The 20,625-nt window shown below is 46.8% G+C and overlaps 2 long non-coding RNA genes across 3 annotated transcripts in view; both read right to left on the bottom strand.

Annotated features, from left to right (window-relative positions):
- LOC118239372 overlaps positions 1 to 4,756 on the bottom strand; it is a 29,166-nt gene extending 24,410 nt beyond the window's left edge. The window contains exon 1 of the long non-coding RNA XR_004771325.1: positions 4,335 to 4,756. This is a non-coding gene — a long non-coding RNA (uncharacterized LOC118239372). The remainder of the gene's footprint in view (positions 1 to 4,334) is intronic.
- A 453-nt stretch (positions 4,757 to 5,209) lies between these two features.
- Positions 5,210 to 20,363, bottom strand: LOC118238098. Of its 2 annotated transcripts, XR_004771324.1 has the most exons (4): positions 18,373 to 20,363; positions 7,986 to 8,631; positions 5,918 to 6,262; positions 5,210 to 5,300 (listed from the first exon to the last, which is right to left on the bottom strand). It is a non-coding gene; the product is annotated as an uncharacterized LOC118238098 (long non-coding RNA). The 2 variants fall into 2 exon arrangements; XR_004771323.1 differs by having other exon boundaries at positions 5,217 to 6,262.
- Positions 20,364 to 20,625: the final 262 nt, after the last annotated feature.

The following is a 20,625-nucleotide window of genomic DNA, read 5'->3' as shown; positions in this document are numbered from 1 at the left end:
TTTTATACGATGTTTTTTTTTTTGTTTTATCTTACTGTATTTTATTTTGTTGAAATACTTTAAAAAAATGTGTTTAAGCTACATTTAGAATTCAGGAAAAGTAATCTCACAGCTTACTTGCCCTCGTTTTTTTGATTCAACTAAGCTTTTAAGCTGAATAAATTAAAGTCTCTAAGGAAAAAATAAAGTTTCTAAGAAAGAAAAGAAAATTTGTCTTTGTGTTGATTGCGTTGTGTTTATCCGAGGCCCAACTTGATGGCTGGGATGACCTCTCTCTTGATTGGTCTCTATACCCAGTGAATACACATGTCACTTACTGTGACCTTAAGCAACTCACTCACTTTTTACACAGGGAAAGTGCTTCCTGACTCCACCTCACAGGCTGTTTTGGGAATTAAGTCAAGTTACACTCAAGGTGCCTAGAATACCGTTTGGTCCATACCCACAGTAGAAAGTCAACACAAGTTCCATCCCCTTATACTCTGGGACAGGAGAGCCTAGGAGTCCACACACTGACTGTAAGCACCAGGAAAGAGCAGAGGGGGACAACAGGGGCTCTGCAGCTCGCATGGGGTGTGTGTGCACTCGGTGTGTGTGTGTGTGTGTGTGTGTGTGTGTGTGTGTGTGTGTGTGTCTGTGTGTCTGTGTGTCTGTGTGTCTGTGTGTGTGGTTTCTGTCTCTCAATGGCTGCCACTTTTATCCCTCTCAACTGTTTATCTTTCTGAGTCAAGAAACTCATCTGGGGAATGCTTGATCTTGAAGGGACCAGCTCCCCATTTCGGCAGCCATAACAGCCGAACACATGCTTGTCTGACCTTGTCTTAGTCACTAAGGTCAGATGCCTGCCCCTTTCAGCAGCCATGATAGTAACATGTGCTTGTCTGACCTTGCCTTGGTCACTAGAGGTTAGGTGCCTGCCTCATGGCAAGGAACCAATCAGAAGTTAGCTAGTGGTGGTATGCTTTACGGCTCTGGATGTGCACAGACAAGTGCACGGACAAGTGCACAGCAATGACGCGCAGACCATAGCAACCACCCTGGGAGGGCCTATGGGCCATAACAACCAGTTGACCAATCAACACAGGGCAAACCCTCCAAGCCTGGAGGCACACCAATCCTGAGTCTGTGGGTACCCCTAGACACTCCCCTTATGCTGCCCTACAAGATCTCTATGCAGATGCTTCAAGCGGTCTTTGCTAGCCATCTGCCATGGCGGGTGGGTAAAAGACCCCAGCTAGCTCGTTAAACAACAATAAAGCCTCATGCAGTTTGCAACAAGCTTTCGAATCTGCCTGGTGATTGGGGTGACCGAGGTCCTGGGCTGAGACCCTGGAAGCCTGAGTTTTCCGGGGGGTCTAACAATCTCACTCCAGCAGAGTTTCACTTTCAGGAAGAAATGGCCTTTCCTTCATGAGTTCTTATGGAGGAATCCCAGAGAGACATTCCCATGGCTGTGCCTTTGGAGATGGCCCATTAGGGAAACAGACGTTCCTTATCCAGAGTAGGACTGGGATCGAAACCAATACACCCAAAACAAGGACAGTATGTTCTCAAGGAGGAATGGAAGTGGTCCGGGTGGAGAAGCTGTCCATTCGTGGGGAAAAGCATAACACAATACAAAACAGCTTCTGAGGTGTCACATAATCCTGTGAGCTTGTGTGTCTTCCTCCCTGGTCATAGAGACGGAGCCTTAATTACCGTTGTGACCCCTACACTTAGGGCGGAGTCCGATGAACATGGAGTTAGCATGCTGTCTGGATAGAGACTGAACCAGAGCTTGTCTCCCCTCCTGTGGATGCTTCTCCCCGCAGCACAGCTTCCATCCAATTCTTCCAGCCTAATCTGGGGAAGCCGTTACATAATGGCCCTCCAAGAAATCTGGCTTCTGTTTGCTTAGCTGAGCTGTTTGCATCTCAAAATGGTCTCTCTGAGACTCGCCCATTCTCCTTTGCCTTGCTTGGCTTCTCCTGCAAGTTTCCATGTTCCTATTTATAAATCTCTCCTGTGTCATGCTCCTGGGTCCTGCTTACCCCATCTCCTCATTCCCTCCCCCCTATGGGCAGAATGTTCTAGTTAACCTGGGCCTGGAGTGGCTTTCAGAGGAGACACAGCTATTCAGCTGTTCGGCTAGTTGTGCTGATGTGTTACAGCTCATTCCAGCCCCACCGTATAGATGGGAACCTTGCCTGTTCGCCCATTTAGCTATTGCGTCAAGGACAGAGGCTCATTTCACTGTTTCCCCATTGAATGCCTGGAAGTCAAGTCACGAGCCAACCCAGGTATGCACCCCTGCAAAAGTCAGCTCTCTGAGCTGAATAAACCCCGGACATCTCTCCTCAAGCCCTGGGAGTAGAGCCCATCACCTTTACGTGTGACACCCTGTACAGGGTGCTGGGACACTGTGGTGACTCTGATCAGTCCCTGCCCTTGAAAGGTTAAGGAAATCTATCCCATCATGCAATAGCGGTGCACTGGTGTCTCATGCTATGAATTCCTACATGCGGATCAGAATGCATTACACCTGCAATGACCTTGGTCAGGCTCCAGAAGGCCTCCCAGGGCTAATTTCCAAAATACCAGCTCATAGAAGCAGCTGAAGAAAAGTCCCGAGAGTCGTTGCAATCACAGAGATTTTTGAGCTAAGGTCTGGGGATGAAGCTTAGAGACCAAGCAATTTCACGACATGCACAAGGCCCTGGGTTTTATCCCGAGCCACGCAAACAAACAGGCAGGATTTTAGAGCTGGAGAAAGCTCCAAGGTCATCTAATGCCAAACCTTCAGCTCCCAGGCAAAGAAAGCAGATCTGTCCAAGCAAATCACCACTGATACTTAAAGTGCCTCCAAAAATGGGCATCCAAATAATGCACAAAGGAAAGCTACTGAGCACAACTGTACAAGGCCCTCAGCCACATGCCATGACCATTTGCAAGCTCCCAGCAATGGCCTGGATATTTCTATTCCATTTTACATGTAAGGAAACTGATTCACGGAAATTCTAAGTGGCGCCCAGGGCCTCACAGTGGGTAATAATGGACTCGGGGATTTGAACTTGTCTCGTTTCCACCACTTCTCTTCCTAAGAGGTTGGGAATGTACTGAAGTGATAATGTTGGATAATTTGAGTTCCATTGTTACGTTTACTACCAACGGGTTATTTGACCCGATAAAGGCCTATTCACATTACCGGGACTTGATTTCCCAGGCTGAAAACAGAAGTGAGTAACCATGACAATGGCCACCGAAGGCTACTCTGCCAGACACAAATACAAGATCAGGCCCGCTTTCCTTTCTCTGACTTCAAAGTGTGCCTTTGAACCTGGAACTCCCTGCAGCTGCTCCCAATTAGTTGCAATTGACACGAAATCAAACTTCTTTGTCTCCTATGCTGTTTTGTCCCTGCGGACTCTGGCCCTGGTTTTTGGCATCCGTCTGCAGCGCCTAAGAAAAATGAGAGCAACTTCCCTGTGATTGACAGAACAGAATCCTGCCAGAGGTACAGCCCTCTGTCCTCCTGATTGACAGGCTGTGTCCAGGGCTCCAGGGGGCCTCCCTCAAGTTAGAGGGTGCTTTCTCCCATAGCTCTGCTTTATGCCTCACCCCTGGCATGACTGGAGCGTCACACAGCTCTTCTTCAGTGCTGTCTCTGAAGGGCATTAATATGGACAATGAGGCACAGAAGAGGTTTATGGAAAAACACCACGGTCCTTGAAAGCTGATTAGCTCACAGGCCAAAAGGGTGGGCCGGTGGAGGAGGGATTCGCAAGCAAGACAGGCTCTGCTGTCTCACTGGGGAAGAGCCAGAAATGACAGGCTCGCTGGTGATCAACCTGGGACCAGAGGTCACACAGGCACGGGAAATCAAAACAACCTTGAAATCTGATGCCGAGCTGACAGCTGTCAAACAAGGAAGACTGTCACCCAGAGGGAGCCGAGCATCTACCAGTGGCCAAGCCTAGACCTCAGCAGTGCCTGGCCCTTCACACAGTCAGCAAAGGCCACTTTGTCCTGCCAGTAGCCACCATGGAAGACAGGTGTATTCTTCAACTTGAGACTAGTGTCAAGTTACCCCAGAATGCCAGCAAGCTCTGTAGCCTTGACTCCACCTTGGAAGGTATTTGAGCGTAACTATGAAGTCACTCTGCCTGACCCTGAGAGGACAGAAACAGCCATGGATAAAGGCCTGCTTCCTCAACAAAGTTTGAACTATGTCTCTAAGTGTATCTGACAGCCATCTTCAAATTGCATCACTTAACAGTAAGGCTCAGCAGCAGAGGCCACAAAGCACTTTTTAGAGGACAGAAATAACAGATACTCTCTGGAAAAAGAGAACTCACTACAAAGATCCAGATAGATCCAGTTATGTCCTTCTCATTTCTCCAACTCAGTGGTTCTCAAAATATATTAACTCCAGGCTGACAGCATCAATATTTTCTCCCGCGCCATCCCCGCATGAGTGTTGACCGGGGTGTGTTTCCATCTTCACTGGGTCCACAGGGCTTCCTGGGAAGAACGACAGCTATGGAGAATGTTGCAAACGCCCTATCTCACACACGCTAAGCAGAAATGCTAAACATTGTGTTAGGACAACACAAGTCCTAACCTGCCTTCCAGGTAACTAATGCATGCCAAAGTTTAACACTGGCCTCCTCAGCTGAACAAGATGAGACCCTCTGGGGCAATTCCACTCTAGCCAATCCAGGGATGATCCAGCCAGCGCTCTGATCCTCCTTCCTGGCAAGCAGGCATGACCGGATACGGCTTTAGGACTGGGCCTCTCCTGATGTTTGATGGCACCTCACTGTGGCCTGCCACATACTGGTGGGTTTTAAATGACACCTAGTTCCATACTGGGTAGCAAATGAAAGAGGGTGAGCCATGAGAGAAAATCCGTTCCCTCTGGGAGCTCCAGCATGGCCAGCACTGGAGGCTCGTCATCACCACTAGTAATAGCTACTGTTTATTAGCAGTTACGGTGAGCCAGGCACTGTGGGAAGTCCTTTATACCTCTCATTACTCAGTGAGTTGGGGGAATTGGGGCATCACTCCTCCTTTACAGAAGAATCAGATAAGGTTCAGAGAGGTTAGACATCTTGTTGAAAGGTGTTCAACCCTTCACGGACATGTACATACTGTACATGTTATACATACACACAGATATGCTACACACACACACTCAAAGAAACAGCAAAAGCACATAAAAGGTAACTTGCCTGATTTTTGTTATCCAAGGATCTTCCATCCGGTACCTCTAACTCTGCAAAGAATGCTGATCCAGTTAGAGCAGTGTCTTTGGATGGAAGCTGTTGGTATTTTCAATGGGAAAGCTCTGGTGAAAATATTAGGATGACTGTCCCCACCTATAGAATGCCAGAGGCTCCCCTATGGCACTACAAGACACCAAAGTGCCCATGTGACTTCCAAGTGCTCTCTCTCAGTAGGTGGAAAGTTTAGCCCCAGGAGACTGTTGAAAGAGACATTTATCAACCTCTTCAACCTTATCTTTTCACTAACTCACGTCAGCCCAAATTAAGAGAAACTAAGAATCCAAGGACATACAACTGCCCAAGAACAAATACAGCAACGGTCCAAGCAGGTGTGACAGGAAGCCTAGGAGAAGGGGGCTGCCTAAGAGTGTGACAGGGACTGCTCTGTGTTGAGTCTGGACACGTGAGCAGAGACAGGGGTCAGTTGGATGAGGAAGTGAAACCCAAATGGCCCACTTCCCTCCCATAAGGCCATTCTGTTAGTCTAGAAGCCTGTAGCAACAGTGTGGCATAAAAGAGGGATTCGGGGAACAGAAATCAGGGCGTCAGGCCAAGATGATACAGAGATTTACCCAGGTGACCCAGAAGACTGGGGTCATACTCCTACTAGCTAAAGTCAGAAGCAACCAGTGACCCCAAGAAGGTGGGGGTACCTGAAACAGTACACGTCACCATACGCTTGTTCGTGTCTCAAGCCAGTGTTGGTACCCGATGGTTTCTTTGGGGTGTCCGTGGCTGTTCATAGAAGCAGGAGCTGTTTGCCAGGCTCATATTCACTGAGTCATTTGTCCTTATGACAACAAGAACGCTTCCTTCCCAGGACAATCTCCGCCAAGTGCCCAAATGCTTGTCGCTGTTGAGTGTGACATCCATCACAAGGAGGGCATGTGTCAGCCAGGCTCAAGGCAAGCGGGAGGTATGGAAACCAGACTAGTGAGGCTTCGCTGTCTCTGTCGCTGGCTGGGATGCCTGGAAGCATCATTTGAGGGCCTCATGGTCTAGGGCACAAGTGTGGGAGTTCTGCATCAGTAATTGTTTATTTATAAGGATGAAGAGAGAACACTGTGAGGATTGTTTAGTGTGTGTTGGACACTGAGCTCCATTTGTGAGGTACATTTGCTTCCAGAAATTCTTATCTTACTTCATGAATGTCATCTATCATCCCCACTTTACAAAAGAAGGGCTTAAGGAGTAAGGAGTTAAGTAATTTGCCTGAAGTATTATACCTATTTAGTGCTTGTGGTAAGCAAGACAAAGCCTCCCTCTGATGACCCAAAGCCCATGTTGGATTCCATGGCAAAGGGGAAGATTGCACCTGACCTCCCAATCAGGAGAATGTTCCAGATAATCTTAGTGCATTCAGGGTGAGCCACCATATCCTTTCAGAGGGAGAGGGAGATGGAGATGAGAAGGAAGGGTCAAATAGATGCAAAGATCTGGCTTTGACCGTGGGAAAGGGTTGTGGTCACAGGGACCTGGGTGTTGGGTCCAAAGGAAACTCCGTTTTCCCAGATTCTGCCTGTTAGACAAAAGCCAGCATTTCCCAAGGAACTTGTGAAGCTGGTTCCCCTCTACCGAAGGAGGCACTTCCTTTATCAGTAGCAGAAGGGACAGATGGTTATCTGGGGTTCCTATTAGATACCAAAGCCCATGCTGGCCCCCGGGGTCCCTCAGTTCCACAAGGACCTGTTACACGTTTCAGACTTCATGCTGGCATCCTGGCTCCTCTCAGCTTTTCTCATCACCACCCCGAAATTTCCTCTCGTGGAGGAAATTCCCCCACCACCACCACTGCCAGCTACTCATTTCTCCTTATAACCCTGCTAGTTTGGCTATGCTCTGTCTTCTCTTGGTCCTCACTCTGTCTTTATCCCCTACGGCCACCCCGATCCTCCCTCTCTCCTGGCCAGGCCCAGTCTGCTGGCCATGTTTAGTCCAACATAGTCTCTCTCTTCTCTGGACTCTTCCAGATGCCCCTGGATGTACTCTCCCTCATATCTACAATAAAAACCTTCCCTTAACCATACCATAGAGCCGTGATGTTGTCAGTTTATACAGTGGACAGCATCTAGAAGCTGGTGAGGCCAAGAAATGAAATTCCCCCGGAGTCTCCATAAGGAACACTGTCCTGCCAAATTTGTATTGTCTTAAGCCAAGTTTGTTAGCAGCTTGTTATGGTGGCAATAGAGAGCTGATAAAGTGTCCTGTCCTGATTTGAACTTGAATTCCTCTTGCTGCAAATATGAGTTCCTAACCAATGCACCAAGACGACTTTGCTTTGCTAGGCCTACTGAAGGCAAATTAATGCTGACAGGGAAAGTGGCTTTGGGTTATTATGCTTGAGCCCCCCAAATATGTTTATCTGGTAATCTAAAAGTCCACCCAGATTAGATGACACTTGAAAAGACGTCCCCTGGATGACCCAGCACAGCTTAAGTAGCCCTGGTTGCCATCTCTTCTAACCAGTTCCTACGCATTCCCACATATTGAACTAATGCTAGAAGGCTCCCTTGAAATTACACCAATCCTGATAGGACAATCATGCCAGGCACACATGGGCCTCAGTTTATGTGTCTTAGGCAAGCAACAGCTCATGGTTTGTCCCTGAACCACAGGAGAAGCTTGCGTCATACACGCCCTTGCTACGTAGGCGTAGGCAGATTGTTGTAGACCAAAATATCATTTGGGGGAGGGATTTCCCACTCACACTTCAGAGCTTACCTCAGGTGTCAGGACCCTCTCATGCTGCTCATCAAGGCATAAGTGTGTAGGTTCCTCTACTCTCCAGACACTCCAACTTGCCATCGATGTGACAAACTAAAATAAAATCACTTGAGATGGTGAGACGAGATGACCAATCGTGGTATTGGGTACAATCCTCTGTACCCAATCGTGGCGGAGAAAGAGCATCGGACATAACCTTGGAACACAGCAGTGAAGGTGGACAGCTTGTGGTGTCTTGTAAGGTCAAGGCAAACTGCTTCGTGATCAGTGTTTTCACTGAGGTAGACTAATGCATCTTCTCAATAAGTAGCTGCCCCTGAGGGGCCGGAGTCCATGCTGATCTGTTGCAGTAAGTAAATCGAATCAGTGCAATAGGAATCTCTTCCTGACTAAGCTTGTGGTCATCTGCGCCAAGATGGTGATAGAAGTATAACCATCCTTGTGTATTTCCAGTCTCTGATGACGACACAAATCCCTGCCGTTCCCTCGGGAAAATGTTTCTGCTTTCCTTTGACTCTCTGGCAGGGAGGGCAGCTCTGGGAGCTTCCATTTGGCTTTTCCTGCAATAGCACCCTCAGGTTATGGGTCCTCAGATGAGGTTCTCCTGGGGGCTGAGCCCTTCTATTCCACTATACACTGCAGACTAAGGAAATAACAGAGGTTAAGTGTGAGCCACAGGGAGCCAACCTTCAGTAAAAATAGAACTGATTGGACCACAGTAGTGTGTTATGCTCCTGGGAATTGCTGATTACCTCAAAGTCAGTGTCAAAGCCCTAAAACCTGGGATAAAATTTTTTCTCTCAGAAAAAGCTGACCCCTATAAACAGCTGCAAGGCTCTTTCAGAAATGAAAGTAAGATTCTCTTAAATATTTATGATGGGGTCACAGGCTCTTCCTCTGAGCACCTAACCTCCTATTTATCCAAAGAACTGAGGGTTCTCAAGCTGTTTGTTCTCTGTTGTGGGAATGACTTAAGCATGTGAGTCTCCTTGGAAAGGAGGCTTTTATTTCAGTTTCTCAAATCAAATAGCTTCCTAGTAGCTGCTGTGGTGACACATGTCTTTATTCCTAGCCCTTGGGAGGTAGAGGCAGGAAGAGCTCCGTCAGTTTGAGACCAACCTATTCTACACGGCCAGTTCTGGGACAGCCAGGACTATATAAAGAGACCTTCTATTTAAAAAAAAAAATCAAAGCAGGCTTTTAGCTTTCTGTCCATCTGCTGGACCCTTGGACCTCTACAATCTGCGAATCGCCATCAAAGACATCCTTGGGGCCACCTTTGTTTGCCACACCCATTTTTTTCCAGAGGTTAAGTGGAGCTCAGGATCCGGGCCACCCAATTCCCCAAAGGCTTCAAGAGGAGCAATCCATTTCAGGACAGCCCATCTCTAACCCTGCTTCTTCCGAGTGGTAACTCATGTGGTTTTCAGGGGTTCTCATTCTCTCTTTGCCGTGTTATTCAAGATTCAGTGGAGAGGTTCTCTTTGGTTCATATGGAAAATGTTTAAGGAATTGTTGGCAGAAGTTTCTGCCCCACAAGCCGCTCCCAAGTAAGCACACAGAGGCTTAATATTAATTGTAAATGCTTGGCCGATAGCTCAGGCTTGTTACTGATGAACTCGTACATTTCAGTTAACCCATGCTTCGTGTCTCTCCTCTGCCTCATGGCTCCCGGGATTGCTACCTCATTTTCTACACTTCCCACTTCCTCTGCATCTCCTGGCATCTCCTGACTCCACCCTTCTTCTTCCCAGCATCCTCCTAGTCTGGCTCTCCCACCCAATCTCTTCCTGCCCAGCTATAGACCAGTCAGTTCTTTATTAACCAGTGAGAGTAATACATTTCACAGTGTACAGAAGGATTTTTTCCATAGCAGGGTATAGTTCCCTTTCAAACAGTAACTGTACTCAAACTGTATGTCTATAACTTCAATTCTTCTCTCAGCTGTGACATGAGATTGCTAGTGTCTGACTTTGGCTTCCCATGGACTGTCTTTGAGACAGGATTCAGTCAGGCACCTAATTGACCAATTAGTATCAGTTCACAGCACACTGAGTCAAGACCACTGGCCATACTTCTTACTTTGGATTTTGGTTCCTAGCAGGTGGGCTTGAGTTGCTACACAATCTTTCATAAAGAATATAACCAATGCTTCCCCACACTTAAAAAAAAAAACCCAAGCTCAGAAATTTAACTGTCTGGTTTCCTAGGCCCTGTGTTTCTGATTGGGGCACTGCTACTCTTGTCCCGAGAAACAAAGCAATAGGAAATGGAAAGGAATAGAGTCTGTGGGCTCAGACACAGCCTCTGCTCTGTTTCTTTGGGTTCTGGGAGAGGTCCTAGGATAGTTACACAACCTTCAAAGTTTTAGCAGCCACAACTGTGTAAATCAGAGAATAAATTATTGCTTTGTAAAGATATCTCCAACTGTTGCAAAATGAACATTTTAGCCTGCTTTTCCAGTGTGAATCCTGATTCTCCAGTGTGCATCCTGACTCTCCAGTGTGTATCCTGACTCTCCAGTGTGCATCCTGACTCTCCAGTGTGCATCCTGATTCTCCTGTGTGCATCCTGACTCTCCAGTGTGTATCCTTATTCTCCTGTGTGCATGCTGACTCTCCAGTGTGTATCCTGATTCTCCTGTGTGCATGCTGATTCTCCAGTGTGTATCCTGATTCTCCTGTGTTCATCCTGACTCTCCAGTGTGTATCCTGACTCTCCAGTGTGCATCCTGATTCTCCAGTGTGCATGCTGACTCTCCTGTGTGCATGCTGACTCTCCAGTGTGTATCCTGATTCTCCAGTGTGCATCCTGACTCTCCTGTGTGTATCCTGATTCTCCAGTGTGCATCCTGACTCTCCAGTGTGCATGCTGATTCTCCTGTGTGCATGCTGACTCTTCTGTGTGCATCCTGACTCTCCAGTGTGCATGCTGACTCTCCAGTGTGCATGCTGATTCTCCAGTGTGCATCCTGACTCTCCAGTGTGTATCCTGACTCTCCAGTGTGCATCCTGATTCTCCAGTGTGCATGCTGACTCTCCTGTGTGCATGCTGACTCTCCTGTGTGCATCCTGACTCTCCAGTGTGCATCCTGAATCTCCAGTGTGCATGCTGATTCTCCTGTGTGCATCCTGACTCTCCAGTGTGTATCCTGATTCTCCTGTGTGCATGCTGATTCTCCTGTGTGTATCCTGACTCTCCTGTGTGCATCCTGACTCTCCAGTGTGCATCCTGACTCTCGTGTGTATCCTGATTCTCCCCTGTGTATCCTGACTCTCCTGTGTACATCCTGACTCTCCAGTGTGCATCCTGACTCTCCCCTGTGTATCCTGATTCTCCAGTGTGTATCCTGATTCTCCTGCATGTAGCATGCTTCTCCTTTGTATCCTGATTATCTTGCAAGTCACATCCTAATAAGCTGCTTTCCTTCTGTTATTTTGTTGGAATCTTAATATTTTCCCTCAAGTTCAGTATCTTAGCTAGTAAGCCATTTCCAACATAGTCCACAGTATATTTCTCTACCATATTTAAGCACAGATATACCAAAACTTCCTGTTTCCTAGGGAGTCTAAGATACTCCAGAGAACAGTGTTTTCATCAAAAGTGGGAAAGAAATTATAGAAAAAGGAATTATATATACACTATACTAATATTTTCTAGTATTTTAAGCAACCATTATATATTGTGTTACTGGACACCTCATCTCATTTATTTTTCACTAGAAGGTTCTGGTGATAACATAGGATTCTCTGTGTCACAGATGGGGAAACTGAGGCACGGAGAAGTTATACTGCCTTTTCCAAGATAAACACGTTAGTGGATGAGATAGCCCGCCCGCTTGCCTCCAAAGATGAAATCTGTCACACTGTTCTACGTGACACATGAGGTTTGACCGTCTTTTTCACACTAATTATTCAAGAATCCACTATCTATAATATCCTATATTATATTGCTTTTCTCTGAATCTGCCTCACCTAAATAACGGTCCCTTTCCCAGGCACTTAGCATAGCTCTCTTAGCTCTGTTCGCTTCCCTTCCAGACCTAGACACCAACGGGTGTGCAATGTTTGTGAGGTGATCAGCACACTTCACACGTCTCCCGTGGGGAATGTGATCTAATTAATTCTGAGGGGGGTAAGCTCTTATAAACATCATTTTAGGAGGCAACATCAGCCTCTGTCATCCTGTCCATTCTTTTGTTTAAAAAGAAGAAAAGAGAAATTGTTGTGACAGACATATTGACTATAAGTTTATTATAAGGCGCGGCAGAATGGGGAGACTAAGAAGAGGAACAGGGTAATGGCTGACCGCCATGGCCGGTCGCCATAGAGAGACAGAGCGGGGAACAGAGAGACGGGAGAGCACAGAGAGAGAGAGAGAGACAGGGGGAGAGAGAGAGAGAGAGAGAGAGAGAGAGAGAGAGAGAGAGAGAGAGAGAGAGAGAGAGAGAGAGAGAGAGAGAGAGAGAAGAGAGTAAAGGGGCCCTATCTTTTAAAGGGGTCCTCTGCACCTGCGTGCAGACTTCTTTCCCATGGAACCTTGGGCTGACCAGGGTATTGCCTGAGTGGATTCCACCAGGTAACAGGGGCAGGCCAGCATAATGCCTGAACCTTTCACTAAGTATCATCAGCAGAGTCACCTCCGTTTTTTTTCCCTTCCCTGCTCCAATTTAAACAGTAAAGCCTGACCTTCTGGAGCGGCTGACAGTTTTGAGGCTGCTACCACTAGAGATGTGGGCATTTGAAGCCCAGGAAGGTGGCGTGTGAGTGGCACTCAGGTTCCCCTGCTGTAGGCTTGTCCATTGGTGACTCCAGCACAGTGGTGTGGCATGTGGGCCAAGAAAGTCCCTTCCATCAGCTCTGGAGTCCTGCTCATTCAAATAGACTTCCCCAGATTCCAAGCCATTCTGGAACACTGGGAGGAACATGGGAGCAGACAAGTGGGTCCCCGGATGCACGCCCTTTCTATGCAGAGACCAGCTACTTCGTCATCTTCTGTGGGCTCCATTTGTAGTGTAGAAGCGTGAAGTACAATGGGGCTTTGTGTTAGCTCGGCAGCCCACAAGGTATAAGTGAAGGGACCAGCTCCCCATTTCGGCAGCCGTGACAGCTGAACACATACTGGCCTGACCTTGCCTTGGTCACTAAGAGGTCAGACGCCTGCCTCGCAGCAAGGAACCAATCAGAAGTTAGCTGGTGGCACTATGCCTTACCGCTCTGGGTGTGCTTTAAGGACAAGCACACAGCAATGACGCAGAGCATAGCAACCGCCCTGGGAGGGCCTATGGGCCATAACAACCAGTTGGTCAATCAACACAGGGCAAGCCCTCAAAGCCTGGAGGCACACCAATCCTGAGCCTGTGGGTACCCCTAGACAACTCCCCTTACGCTGCCCTATAAGATCTCTATGCAGATGCTTGGAGCTGTCTTTCCTAGCCATCCGCCATGGTGGATGGATAGAAGGCCCGAGCTAACATGGGGATAGCTCGTTAAACAACTATAATAAAGCCTCTCACAGTTTGCATCAAGCTTTCAAGCTTTCGAATCTGCCTGGTGATTGGGGTGACCGAGGTCCTGGGCTGAGATCCTGGAAGCCTGAGCTTCCAGGGGTCTTACAATACGGATATAATGTGTTAAGTTTTCCTCAAGAGATGTGAATAAATAATAGACTCAGACCAGACAAGGCACCAGTGACAGACAGAAGCAGTAATTCTAACAGATCTACCTGAAAAACCAATGTATTCATTGAGGTTACTTGCAGGGGTATGGTTAAAAGGTTACTTACAGGGAACATGGTGACTCAAAGGCAGTTGCATTCCTGAAAAACCCACCCCAGTGGGTGATGACTCAGAAAGTCTGCAACCCTGGAGCTCTATGCATGACTTGCAGGCAGATAGGCTGATAGGAGACTTCTCCAGAAGTCCTTGCTGCTTACATAACCTAGAGGAGGGGCCTTGTGGATGTTTAAGTTCCAGGAGCTTCCTGAGACATATGAGGCTTGTTTGTTCCTGAGTGTTAACCTCCCTCCAGAATGGAATGTTTCTATTGAGAGGAAATTTTACACAACTAGGAAGAATCTGGGATTGGGCTTGGAGTTTATCTGGCATCTAGAATTAGGCACTGCGTCTACTAAGAATGTCCAACATTGGCTTTCTCTGGCCAAGGAGCTATGTGGAATCAAAATTTGTCTGGAGATGTTACCAGGGCATCCTCTCTTGATGGCCCAGAAACAGACTGCCATGTTTCCTTCTGAAGACGCCCCATTGAAGAGAGTAATTTTTTTTTAATATGGGCCAATTGAAAGCCTTACATTCAGATTGAGAAGAACCGCAGTATCTCAGCATGGTATAGTACCATGTGGTATACATGTCAGTGCATGTTACAGGATCAATATGATGTGAAGTAAAAGATGACCGTGAACTTTTCTGATCATCCTGTTGCCACCTCGCAAGTGCGGTGGTTACCACTCTGCTTAGTTTTAATATGGTCCTGGGGATCAAACCCAGGACTTCATACATGCTAGACAAGCACTGTCTCGGCTGAACTACACACCCAGCCTTAATGGGTGTTCAGCAATTTCATGTTATAAACCCATTGTATATGTTCAATGTATAACAAGAAAAAATTGCCACAGAGGAAGTAGCAAACGGTGGTGTGGACATGCAGCATGGGGAAGCCTGGAAGCTAGTCTGAGTCCTAAAGTTCAATGCATTCAGGCCAGGTACCCGGGATGAGAATGGGTACATGCTACCACCACCAAGGTATGTGGGATGAGAATGGGTACATGCTACCACCACCAAGGTATGTGTATAAGGTGCTATGGGAACAGATTAAGGCGCCTAGGAAGGCTTCGTCAGGAAATGGCATTGAGCTGAGGTGTAAAGGCTGACAAAAGAGCACACAGGGCAAAGACAAGTGACATCACAAGCCTTCCAGAGAAGACATAGAGTTGTAGAAGAAGAATGGGAAGGGGGGCTGGAGGGAGGGAGGTGTCAGGACCTGACTCGACTGCCTTTATTTCCTAAGAAATGGAGAAAATAAATATATTAACCACACTGCTGAACAGTTTACATGTGCGGTAAAGATGAATCTGGGAACCCCGAAGAGATCTAGTGGAGCCCCCATCACAGAATTACACACACACATGGAGAGCACGGGATAAAGGTATTCGGGCTGCACGGATGACCTGATTTCTATGTTAGAAAGCATTCTCATGCTAACATGATCTTCTCAAACTCTGGCACAGACACTTTCATTCCAGTCCACTGTAACTACTATTTCACACGGAATACAATGAAAATCGCCACAGCCGTTGCCTCTTGCTGTAGACGTTTGCAAATACGTACTATTGGTTTCCAGCTCTGCTTCTTCCCAGACTTGTAAGCCTCAAACTAGAAACCACACTGTGCACCTGACTGCACCAAAACCCACAGGATGGGGAGACCGGGCAAGAGTGTCTGCCAGCGTCTGGTGATGGGGGAGGTCCTTCTGTGTATATGTTTGTCTTATTGGATGATAAATAAAGTACTGTTTGGCCAATGAGGCAGCAAGTTAGGCGGGACTAGGAGTCAAGGAGGATTCTGGGAAATGTAGTAAAGAAGTGGTGATCCAGGCAGGAAGTGACATAGCAGGGAGACTCATTTATAAGCAAGGGCAAGAAGGAAGTCATTCCCTTTTCTCTTGCTCCTGGTCTCTGCTCTGGAGTCGCCATGTGATCCACTGGCAGGAGAGGGCGCCAGCGGAAGGCATCCTCTATAAGATAAGCCTTATAAAATATATAGATTTATGATAATTAAGACTGAGCTAGCAGATGAGAAATCCTAGTCATTGGCCAAGCAGCATTTGTACCTAATGTAAGTCTCTGTGTGTTACTTGGGACCTTAACTGGCGGCAGGCGGTTGGGCGGCCTGGCCGAAAGCATCCACGTGGCAGAGGGGCTCCGGTGGATGGAGTAAAGACTTGCTGTTACAATCTGGATAGCCGTATTGTTATTCCCCATTATTCTCCCACTAACACCTCCATGTCCACTGGGGGCCTCAACTTCTCCAAGACCTTCCTGCCACGAGAGTGTACAGTTATCAACAATTCACTAAAAACTCATGTGTCTGAGAAGTGACTCTGCAGAAATGTCTGTCATTTTCTACAACCACTCCCAGAAGGAGGAGCGTTACTTTGGTAATATTTAGACTTGGAGCTCTTTACCTATTCAAAATAATGCAGAAAGGTGTTTGTTAGATTTACACACCCAGTTGTACAAGTTTTGTTTCATTCTGATATTTCTAACACATCGTTTTTATATCCTTGAGGGTCTTATTGTTGTTTAATTATAGTGATAGTTTATTGTGGTTGGTTTAGAAAACTCACTGACTATGGTATCTCAGTTCTGCCATTTTTACCAGCCCCATTGGGTGAGTAAAATGACTGAGCAACTTCTATGAGCTCCGTAAAAAAGAAAGAGAAATAAAATTTCATTCCAAGGTTATTTTGACATCTGGGGTAAATAACTTGCATGAAACACCCAGTGTGCAGAAAATACTCAGCAAGTGTTAGCCCAACACTTTTGTCTTTTTGCCCCTTATTGGTACCCTTAGCCATGGTCTATAGGAAACAGTGCCTGTCTTTGGCTGGTCTTTCAATACTCAGAATAAGAATTAAATGTTGACACTCAGGAGGCAGAGGCAGGCAGATCTCTGTGAGTTCAAAGCTAGCCTGGTCTACAGAGTGAGTTCCCTGTAGAACTACATAGAGAAACACTACATAGAGAAACCCTGTCTTGAAAAACGAAAATAATAATGACAATAATAATGATAATAATTAAAGGTTTTCTGTCAACAAGTTCCTCGTCTCTTTACCCTTAGAACTTGCAAACACCTCATCTCCACTGGAGCCCAGACCTGGTGGAATTGGTGTCATGGAATCAAAGCTCTGAAATCTCATGAAGCTTCCAACTGTCCCCAAGTGCATAAATTAAGTTTAGTGTAGAAGTGACTTCTACTTGGCCCTTCCTTTGACCTTGTGTTAGCTACCAGAATTTAGTTTAAGGATCTTAGCGGATGTATACAATTAAAGGGAAACTAGTGGAACCTCAGTGGGGGGACTTCAATGCCCCCCAAAATCCTGGGCTCTCTCTGCCAGCCCCTGCTCTGGCCCCTTCTTCTCTGGCTTTCCTCCCAATGAAACGGGCTGCATTTGGAGTCCTGTTGGAGATTCTTCTGGTTCACAAGAAGAAGAATCAGAAATACCCTGGGTCTTGTCTCAGCTTTCCCCATCACTACCTGCGTAGCCCAGGCTCCAAGTCTTAGCTCCCTCCCCTACATGGATGCCAGTCCAGTTGATTGAGATAATGGATTAGCATGGTGAAATAGGTGATTGGCAAAGAGTGTGTGTTTGCTGGGAACTAGCTTTTATTACAGCAGTTGTTATGTTATTATTAGCAAGTGCCTGCTATGGCCATCTCAACTCATCAAAGGCAGATTTATTTCCTGGGTGTGCTGTAACATTGTTACTGACTGGATGGCTTCCCACTGTGATTTTGTTTTCTTTGACAGTCCCAGAGGCCAGAAGTCTAAAGTCAAACATCAGCATGGCCCCTCTCCCTCCAAAGGCTCCTAGAAGAATCCCTCTCATTGTCTGGTGACTGTTGACAGTCTTTGGCACTCCTTGATTTGTAACACCATTATTCAAATCCATGCCTCTGACTTGACATCTGTCTCTTCAATATTCCTCTGCCCTCTGCTCTTCTGTCTACATCCCTCTACCTCATATAAGAACATTTGGTACTGTAATCAGATTGCTGACTACCCTAATTGTCATCAGACAGCCTTTATCCAGTCACTGATGGAAGCAGACGCAGAGATCCACAGCCAAGCACTGGGCTGATCTCTGGGAGTCCTCCTGAAAAAAAAAAAGGGGGGGAGGGATTGTATGGGAGGGGCAAGGTCATAATGGGGGAACCCACAGAGACAGCTGACCTGAGCTCGTGGGAACTTATGGACTCTGGACCAACAGTTAGGGAGCCTGCATGGGACTGACATGTGTGTGACAGTTGTGTAGCTTGGTCTCTCTGTAAGGCTCCTAGCAGTGAGATCAGGACCTGACCCTGGTGCTTAACTGACTTTTGGGAACCTGTTCCCCATGCTGGATTGCATGCTTGCCCAACCTTGATACAGGGGGAGGAGCTTGGTCGTAGCTCAACTTGCTGTGCCACGCTTTGTTCAAGCCCATGGAGGCCCGCCCCTTTCTAGATGGAGAGGGGGGAGGGGAACAGGAGGAGAAGAGGGAGGGGGAACTGTGGTGGTATGTAAACGAAATGAGAAAAAATGTTAATTAAAATAAGTTTTTAAAAAAAAAAAAAAGGAACAATTGTGAAGGCATTTTGGACCCACCTGGATAATCAGTCTCCCAGGATCCTTAATTCAATCACCTCTATCACCATATAAGGTAAATCCACTCCCATGCCATTAAGGTAATGTTCTCTGGTTCTAAGGATTGGGACATGGCCTATGATTTGGGAAGCCACCAATATACCCACTGTCGTCGATGCCATTCTTCCTGGAGAAGCAAAGTGGAACGCAATTAATGCCGATTGAAATGGAGTCAGAGCTAGTTTGATGAGCAGATGTTTATTAGAAAAGGATTCACGCTATGGAGTCAGTCTTGTACAAGCAGGGAGGTCAGGGAACAGAGAGAGCCGCTTGTGTGTGACCCTCATATTTAAAGTCTTGCTACGTCACTCTGACCACACCCGAGTGCGTGTGGTCTGCATCACCTGTGCCAGCCCCCAACGGGTGTGGCCAGCATTTCCCCCTACAGAGAAGCCTAGTTTGGAGAATCGTAAGGTAATGGTTAGTCTTGACTGTCACCTTGAGGAGGAATCAAGTAGAGACACACCTCTGGCCAGTTCTGTGAAGGCCTTCGCCAAAGGGGAAAGACCCTGCCTCAAAGCCAGAGAGTTGGCTTTCTGGTGGGTGACCCAGACATACAGGGGTCCAAGGAAAGAGCAGCTGGCCTGTTCGGCTGCCTCCACTTCTCTGGGGAGTACCCTACAGCTGCTGCTGCCTTCTTCCATGACATCAGGGACCAGTTTCCATGTCACTCTAGCGTGAGCTGGAGACCAGCAACTCTCCAAGAATGTTCCGCGCCTTCAGTGTCAGATTGGGACTACTGGGGTGCACAGCTTCATGGACCAAGCAGCTACTCAGTGCTCAGCCTTTGCAGCTTGTAGGCAGCTATTGTTGGACTACCCAGCCGATCTGAGGTATGGTGTGTGTGTGTGTGTGTGTGTGTGTGTGTGTGTGTGTGTGTGTGTGTGTGTAGACATTCTGTTGGTTCCATTCTGCTAGAAAACCCTGCCTATAGGGAGGTTTTCGTTCATTCTTATTTTCACAAGTCTTGAATGCTGACAGCATTTCATTTATACATATGAAACTCTCTTTGCTTTTTCTTCCAAGGTTTATTTATGGTTCATCCTGCCAGAGCTCAACAGACAGCATCCCAAGGTCAAAGGATCCAATCCTGACAACACATTGATGTTAACTTGGGCACATCTCAGGCTCTCTGGCTTCCAAAGCTGTAGAGACAGACAGACAAACAGAGACAGGGACAGATAGAAGAAGAGAGAAAGAAAGGAAGGAAGGAAAGAAGGAGAAGAAAGAAAGAAAGGAAGGAAGGAAGGAAGGAAGGAAGGAAGGAAGGAAGGAAGGAAGGAAGAAAGAAAGAAATCCAACTTTGTGGTACTGTGTTCCAACAGCAATAGGAAGCTAATATAAGGGTTAGGCTGTGTCTGTGCAGTAATGACAACTTTATTAATGGCCCCTGCCATTCTGAAGCAGGCATCCTATCCACTCACTCTTTAGTGTTGACTGTCACCTTGAGAGGTAAACACTACAGTTTCAGAGAATGGAAGCCAGAGAGGTTAATTAGCTTTCCTGTGATTGAACAAACAATAAGCACAGAGCTGAAAAATCCCCAGTCTAGTTCCCCCAATATCTAGGTGGGTGCAGGCTCAATATGAGCAAAGGTTTTATGTTTTCTTTCCTTACTTATTTGTTTTACTTTACCCTCTCTTCCTTCAAGAGTTGGGGGTCTCTTTAAGCTCCTCAGCTGGACTCAAGCGATCTTCCTGCCTCGGCACCTGAGCACCTAGTCCTATGGGAGGCCTAGCCTAACACTAACGCCTTAGTCAATCCCACTGGTTACTTTTACGTCATGAAGACTCCATTTTAGCAGTACATAACTCATTCAATAGATAGCTAACACCTGTCCATGATGTTTAGTAAAAGTAAAAGTATTTCCAGGTGTGGCGATGTGCACGCTTTTAATCCCAGCACTCAGGAGGCAGTAGAGGTTGGAAGATCTCTGTAAGTTTGAGGCTAGTCTGGCCTACATAGCAAGCTCCAGGACAGCCAGGACTATATAGGAAGACTCTTTCTCAAAAGTCCAAAATAATAATAATATAAAATTTAAAATTAAAGCATTAAAAAAGTGCCAAAAATTTGAAAATATAGCAAAGGACAATAGAGGGTGTCCTTTCAAAGCCTTCCTACAGCACTGCTTGGCAGACCCACTCAGGGATGGTTTCATTTTCTTGGTTCACAAAATTCTGGTCTCAGGATTTCTTTATTCTATTAAAAATCAGT

This window comes from Cricetulus griseus, chromosome 10 (assembly GCF_003668045.3).
Source record: "Cricetulus griseus strain 17A/GY chromosome 10, alternate assembly CriGri-PICRH-1.0, whole genome shotgun sequence".
Lineage (NCBI taxonomy): Eukaryota > Metazoa > Chordata > Mammalia > Rodentia > Cricetidae > Cricetulus > Cricetulus griseus.
The sequence above is the reverse complement of the archived record's forward strand: the minus strand, read 5'-3'. Positions and strand labels throughout refer to the sequence as shown.